Here is an 8,533-nt window from a genome sequence, read left to right on the forward strand (position 1 = left end):
ATAGTCTGTGTGTGTGTGTGTGTGTGTTAGGGAATTTAGACTGTGAGCTCCGATGAAGCAGTGACTGATGTGAGTGACATATTCTCTGTACAACGCTGGTGCTACTTAAATATACTATAATAATATGGTAACAAAGCAAACGGAGAAATGTAATCATTGATAAACTATATACTATACCTCCAATGCTCCAGGCAAATATGTGAGAACCCTAGACAGAAACACAGGTTTAAATTAATATGCAATACTTTAAAGTTTTTATATCGGTCAGCAGGGATGACCGTTAGGTAGACCCCAAAGATTGGATGTCAGCCCGTACCGGAACCTAACAAAAATGTGTCTAGCACCAGTAAAAAGTCAGTAGAAAGGTCAAAGGTCATCCTAGGTCAGATCTGAGACCAGATGAAGGCAGCATGACCAAAAAAACCACAGGAATCACAATCACAGGAGAGATCAGCAGGTAAAGACTGCAGGATTCCAGCAGATGTTGGGAGACGAGCTTGTAGCAGGTGGCAACAGGAATCAGTCTGGAGTCTAGATCAGGCTGCGATAGGCAACTGTGACCAAGAAAAGACTGAATGCTGAGTGTAGTTTTAAACACCCAACTGGTTAATCAAATTTATAGGTGAAATTTAGAACAGAAACAGTCTGATAGAACCTGGAAATAGCTCACAATCAACATGGAGCTTCACACCATCCCCTTCCCCTAAGGGTGTAAAATATTTAATTTGCCATAGATAATTAGTAGCATCTTCTCCCAGACATGTCTCATTCCATCTATGATCCTATACAGGGATGGAGCTATTCTAATCTTATCCAATTGGAATTTATAACGGCTCTGGGCTTTCTTCAATGTATCCCTAAGAAAGACTTGGGTCCGCTGAAGGGAGTGATTCATGTCAGAATCTTTGGGAAGAGGGCAACTGGTGTGTTAGCCTTATGGAATTAGTACAGTGTACTAGGCTGGTGGATTCTGATGGCAGGAACAGTCTTAGTGAGAAATGTGGGCTGGAGCTTTAAGTACAGAAGATGAGTCTGGGGGCTCATATCACAAAGTTCAGGAACAGCCAGGGGTCCAGAGAAGGTGGTTGTCTGAGGGTCAGGAGCCAGAGAAAGATTCAGAATACTGGTTCGTAGAGACAAAGTAAATAAACTAGCCAGGTGTTGTTTACTGGAGGCTGCTTATATAGGCCTGAAACTATGGTAATAAGCCTAAGGTGCTTAAGTCATTATATCAGCAGGTCATTCGCTGATGTAGGTCTACTCAAGGGAAATGAAAATGGGGCAACATGTTATTAACTGAGCCTGTGGTTCCCTGTTCAAAGCATTTCCTAAGTATTGATGATGTCAGGTGTCATGAAGAACCCTGAGTGTGCGGCAGCAGAGCAGCAACACCGTGCCGGAAAAGGAGTGATTGTAAACCACGGACCCTGTGCCATAATGTTGACACGTTCAGGGCATATAAGACTCTCACACACCAGGACAAGACAGGGACTGTACCAGCACAAGAACAGACACTGCGCAGGATGATGGAAAAGATTATGACTGAAATCAATGGCTTACAAAAAAAACAGCTTCTAATTTATGGAGTTATGAACAGAATTATCATAATGAAATTCCACAGAGGAAAATTAAAAGAAAAACATCAGATGCATTGCTCCAAGGTTTGGTTTGTCTTTTCTGTTTGACTATTGGGTTGAGGATAGTAGGTTGTAGAGAGTTGTATATAATTCTGTTGAATTTGCAGAACCCATGAAAGTAGCATATGAACTAGACCTTCCTTTCCAAAATGATCTCTGTAGGGCATCCATAGAGTCAGAGTATTTCCTAAAGGAAGACCTTTACTGTCTGAGGGGCAGAGGAAGTACATTTTAGAGGGCAAAAGTAAGCGAGCCTTTGCCAATTATAAATTTGTTATTGTAACCTCCATATGGTGTTGTGTGATAAAGTTGATTATTTTAGATCTTCAGCTACCTTTTGGTACAAGAAAAGACAGAAATCCTATCTGACATTATCTAAGAACCTTGAACCTGGCATAGATAGGACATGCAGCCACACGTTGACGGAGCATTTTTTTTATTTCAGACACTAGCATAGATGTTCAATGAGAGCCACAGTTTTATGGGCAGCTAAATGCTCACCAGTCTTTATGTTGTGATAACGCCACATAACTTGTTTTTGTAAAGTAGCATTGGTAAATGTTACTACAACTGAGACAAACATCACCCTGTACCACCATTCTGTGGTATAGCTTCTGAATACCGCAAAAGAGCACACCCATGTTGACATTTCAGGATTCGGCCTGTAGTCTACAAAATAGGCTAACGTGCCTGCCACAGAGTTATTTGACAGGCCTGAGGTATTCAAGGTTTTTGTGGTATGCAAATACAATGACAGGATTCTGAGAACCTTCCAACATTCTTTAAAGGATCTGTTATGTTAATTTTATCGCTACCAATAAACATTGTCCAATGCGATTATTGTGTTTCCAACACACAAGGAGATTTAATTTCAAAATATAGCAGGATTTACAGCAAGCCATTATGATGCATAAAATATATTATAATAAACAGGAAAGTATAAACCGAATACATTACATTAAGCCAGTGCTTTCTCTGGGCCCAGGTTCAGATACAGTCATGTTGTCTGTTGTCAGGAAGAAGAGATTTTAACAATGCCAAGAAGCTTGCTTATATGCAGTTTCAGTTAATAAAAAACACTGATGATGTCATTATGTACACAGATAACACTTAGAGAGGTCTTAATTGATCCAGGGTTAATGATGTTCCAGATGTCTACTGGTCATAGGTCAGTTCATTTGATCTTCTCCAAGTGTGGGGGCAACTTACTCCAACTGTTGCCTATGTGTCTTCCCCCCAAATAACCAGCTCAAACTGACACATAATGGTAGATTAATTGGCTGGTTTTAAATTGCCCTTAGTCTCTCTTGGTCTGTGTGTGTGTGTGTGTGTGTGTGTGTGTGTGTGTGTGTATATGTGTGTGTTAGAGAATTTAGACTGTAAGCTCCAATGGGGCAGGCACTGATGTGAGTGAGTTCTCTGTACAGCGCTGCGTTATTAGTGGCGCTGTATTAATAACTGATGATGATAATGATGTATAGTCTTGATATCTATGGGTGAAGGACAAGCGATGCCTTTTGCTTTTTGTGGATCCATCTAGATGACATGAGCTGAAACGTGTCCGAAGAAATCAGCTGTGGAAACTTCAATCTTACACTTCTTCGGTTTGGCCAAAAACGTCATGCTGCCCAAACCTAATACTATTTGCATGCCAAAAAGACAGTTGTCAGCGCTTATCTTTTACACTTCATATCTGTGTCCATCTAGCAAAATAAAAACATGAGGTATTAGTTCACATTTTGATCAAAACATTTAAGCCTGCATCCCAGCGTCAAAAGCACCTCATTATATGCAGGTCCTACACTGACCTATATGTTTTCAACACCATTAAAATGCAGTTAAAGTCAGATACACTCACCTCCCAGGTATAGGGGTTTACATCTAGCACAGGCTGGCTTTTGAGCCACACCCAAATGTGCCTTAAATAGTCTTGATGGACAGCTGCTATGACAAAAAGGCAATATTTTGAAACAAAACCAAAGAAAAAATAAGCCTGCGCTTGGTATATCCTATATTATATATAGTACCAGCTGCATGGCAATATGCCCGCATTTGGTATATCCCATATTGTATATATACAACATAGGATATACTGAGTGCAGGCTTATTTTTTTCTCTGGTTTTGTTTCAAAATATTGCAAGCTCTCCTGCATGCTCCTTTGGTCTATGCCTTTTAAAATGTGCACTACTCTGTAAATATACAATGTATATTAATGTATTTTAGTTTATAAAAGAATAATATTATTGGAAAACAAACCTATGTGAATTGTGTTTTGCTGGCGTACAAGTGCAGGTTGCAAATCCCTTTTGACTAGCAACAGGTGTCAAGAGAAGCCGCGCACTACGACATAGATCTATTTGGACATTGATCATTGTATTACTGTTTTGTGGCATGATTTCTGTATTGCACTGTTTGAGCGAGTGTAGGTGTTCCAGCAGCTTATGCTTAGTTAACACCAGCTATGTAATTAGAGCATGGTGTGGGGTTTCTGGTAACAACTATTGTTTAGTTGGTGAACATAGTAATATGTGGGTCTGAGGCAGGGCCGGACTGGCCATCTGGCCCTTCTGGCAAATGCCAGAAGGGCCGATGGCTAGATGGGCCGGTCCGCATGCCCGCCCGAGCAGCAGCGCCTCCTTTCTGCGAGCTGCTGGGCGGACCGAGACTCAGTGACGTGCGGCCGATGCAAGTAATCACATGGAACGGCACATGGTGCAGTGGATGGCTGCATTTTGGCCCCGCCCTCTACGGCACAGTGACGCTTTCGCCTAATTGCGTCACAGGGCCAATATGGCGCCACTCGCCGTGCCCCGCCCCCTTCTGTCCTCACACTTCACCTCCCACCCGGGATCTCCCAGAGGGGAGGTGTAAACGTTGTCAGGTACGTGTTACACAGATAGCAGATGAGTTGCTCGTGGTATAATTAGGGACAGGTATTGTTTGGGGCCTGAGCAGCAGAGTTTGTTTAAACAGGAGAGGTTACAATCCAGAGACTTTATATTTAAATACACAATGTTGTCCTCTGTAATTAAACAAAGAGCTCTATCTGTGGACCTTTTCACACACAGCCAAACAAAGGGCACGTGACCCCCCTCCAGTTATACAGGAATTTGGTGGACAATAGTCCTTTTGCCTGGGCTGACACAATGGGCTAATCTGAATGTATAAACAAGTGAACAAGCCATGCTGGCAGACCTATTACAACGTAAAAATACAGTAAAAACAATACACAATTTAAAGAATGTGACTGAGAAATAGGGAGAACCAGGGGGTTAGATAAAGTGCATGTTTTTTTTTTTGTTTTTTTTTTATAGTCCACACTCCGGACCTGAGCTATTAAGGAAGGTATCTGGCTATTTTATGCGTATCATCCGCAAAATCAGTCTGATCATGGTCAGAACCGGACGATACGCAACAGAACGCAGCCACGTCCAAGTCATCTTCGAGCGCAAATGACACTACAGACTATGAATTCGGGGAGGGAATGGGGTGGTCAATGGGTGGATGCACGTAGGCAACATACAGTAAGGGCGTTCCTGTGCAGCCACGTCCAAAGTCAGACTCAGGCACACACAGACGTACGCTGGTTTTCTGCCGAATCTCTTGCGGCAGCTAGAGGTCTGGTCTAAGTCCTGAGTCCTAGTTATCTCAGTATCGTATGCAGCTATAACTTGTGTCTGCAACCAGGGTCAGCTGTAAGAATGTCTGTTATGTACAGCAGACATTAAGTACCCAAATAAATGTTTTTCAAAAACAAGCAAAAAGCCATTTTTTATTTTTTTTTAAAAAAATCCATGTATAATCATAAGTGACTATATTATTGGCGGGTAACATTCATTGAATAAATATATTTCTGTGCGTTGTTTTGAGATGTTATATTCCACATAGGTCTTGTACGTATCCTGCAGTGTCTGGTCTAGTACAGCAACCTACACCCGTAGTCATCTCCACACGTATCTTTAGATCCGTTCCTTGTTGACTTCAGGAGTTTGCAGATCAGAGTTAAGTGCAGTTTAAAACAAACGCACTGCGCTCAGTACGCTGCTTTAATGTCTGTGACAAACAAGGTGCAGACTGGTTGAGGTGAGATTGTTACCTTGTTTCATCTCATTTGGGTCACATTAACTGAGTTAATTAGGTGATGATTGCAGACAGAGTAACTATAAACTACCTCAAGAGTTCAACCACGCGACAGACTTGCACCATTTGGTCTGTTATGACACACGTGCTTCTTGTGTTCTGGGAGATCTCGAGAAGATGTCCAAATAAATAAAAATTCAGCAATTCAACCAATGTCTGATGACATCATTGAAAGCTGGCTGGTGCATTACACAATCCTGGTAAAACACTTGCAAAGTAAATAGATAATACACAATGGACATGATTAAGTACGTGTACAAGGCCTTATTCCACTCACCAGAGCTCTTTACAGGTTATTTGTTGTACACCTATAGTGTGCAGTGAGATTATCTCTACCTACAGCACCATATGGATGCCTGTATTACACACAGATTGAAACCTAACAAGTGACAGGTGTTTCTAGAAGGCCGTCACCTCGACGCGGATTGTGGAAAATTCTTTTATCCTATGTGAGCTTGTTTTGTACCATTACAACTTTAACCTACTTGGTGTTTATTTTGCACAATAGTGTTCTATCAGTGGCGGATCCAGGGGGGGGCGATCGCCCGGGCTTGCTGCCGGCGGCTGCACACTATGTGCAGATCCGTTCAGCAGAGAGAGTTAGGGAGAGAGTCCTGCCCAACTGCTCTGATTGACACAATCAGAGCAGCCGGGCAGGACTCTCTCCCTAACTCTCTCTGCTGAATGGATCTGCACATAGTGTGCAGCCGCCGGCAGCCTTAGGTGTCAAAAAGGGGGCGGGGCTAAATCGCCCCCGGTACAATTAACTTCTGGATCCGCCCCTGTGTTCTATATTGTCCTTCTTTCCCATAAGGAAAAATTAAACAGTTAAATATATGCAAGTGTCACTATTTTGTTCCATTATTTCTTTAGAAGCCGTTTAATTGGGTCTCATTGAGTCTATAGACCACTGTTGTGCACTCAGTACTGGACGTGTGCAGTAGACTTGCTCTAATGCTTTAATCCATGAGCTCACACACGCAGTTAAAGCGCCTTGTGAAGTGTAAAATCTGGGGTCTACCCTGGCAATGCTTAGTGAGAGCCTGATGCAATACGAAGCGTGGGTTACAGTACCGTATTGAACTGGGCACCGAGGATGAACAAGCTGAGAAACCGAACCTCGCTTATCTGTAACAGCTTAATTTTATTTACTCATTAACACAAATTCACTGCGTTCCTATCAAAACAACACACAGGGACTTCATGATCAGTGTTCATCAGCCGTGGTGTAAATCTGATTTTAATCTTTAGGACAACATATTTATACTCGTAAAACATCCTATGTAATGCAGAGATTTTATATACACAAATGTTTGGCAAATTTGGGTGTACGGACTGAATACCTGTTTATATATTTTTTTTGTCCAGCGCTTTGAAGGCTGTGACTGACTTCTCTGGGGTCAAGAATCCCTCCCACTTATGTGGTGGTGTTTGAATTAGAGTAGATTTCAGATAAGTCCTACCAGCATGATCTAGTCTATAACCTGCATGCAGATGCAACTGAGAGAGGTCTGTCTGTACCCTGATATAGAAATGAAACATTAGTGTAGGTCAGGGGTAGGCAACCTTAAACACCCAAAGAGCCATTTGGACTCGTTTTCCAGAGAAAAAAAAACCTCGGGAGCCACAAAACCCTTATTATGCAGCCCCCTCTTGTAGGTCCCTTTTTTATAATGGATACAAGAAATTTTGGAATCTGCGCTTCCCACAAATGGATGGTGTTAGTGGGCTGCCTAAGGAAATAATGAGAGTTGGGCTTCAACCTTCAAGGTAGATAAATGCAAATGGGAGATATCCTAAGGCGCCAAAAGGTCAAGATAAAATTGTATATGGACACAGAGATAATAAATGGTATTGTATTAAGCCAAATATAATAAAATCAGTGCACTGATATAACATGTATACATAAATAGAGTTGACATACCCATATATTACAGATGTATAATATACAGAGCAAAGCTCTTGTATGTAATCACTTAGAACCAATATAATCGATGGGTAAATGAAGTACCTGGACAGAGTAAACCGTCCCAAGGAGTCTATGATGGTACTTGCGGAGACTAGAAAAAAGTCCACAAACTGGTTGCATTAACAGCAGCGACTGTACAGCAATATAAATGGTATTCTCAGTGTGCTGAAAGCATCAAATGTATTGATAGTCTTATATAAGGACCACAGTGGAACAAAAACAGTCAATGCTGTAAATATAAAGAAAATGGAAGTTGCTCAAATCAATTTATAGGCTATATCAGGTGCATGAAAGGGTGGGGTTATCCTAAAAGGAACAGACACAGACAAATCCTCCCAGCACACTGCTATAGCCAGCAACAGATCTGCTATTTCTACTGTAGATAAAAATGCAAAAGTCTCAGTTGCACACATTTGCAAATGTATGTTGAAGCCACCCACCACTCCACGGCGCTTTTGCTAATAGGGTGGTCCTACTCTAAACAATGAGAGTCCCATATATTTGGGCCATACATATGTGTTTTTAAATTGAGAGCTAACTTACCAAAGAGGTACCCCAGAAGCCTCCAAATAGCAATCCAATGTCAGCATTTAATGCTGTAAATATGTCAAATCCAAATGACTCTGCCCGAGTTTAATGTATCTAGGCAAAATATAGCGTCCCAATAAGATGTGATGGTGCTTGTAGAAACCACAGATAGTCCACAATGTGTTGTAACAACAGCCACGGCTTCACAACAATGGAAACGATATGCTCAGTATGTTGGTACCATTGAACAAGTAGATC

This window comes from Mixophyes fleayi, chromosome 3, assembly GCF_038048845.1.
Source record: "Mixophyes fleayi isolate aMixFle1 chromosome 3, aMixFle1.hap1, whole genome shotgun sequence".
In the NCBI taxonomy this organism is placed as follows: Eukaryota; Metazoa; Chordata; class Amphibia; order Anura; family Limnodynastidae; genus Mixophyes; species Mixophyes fleayi.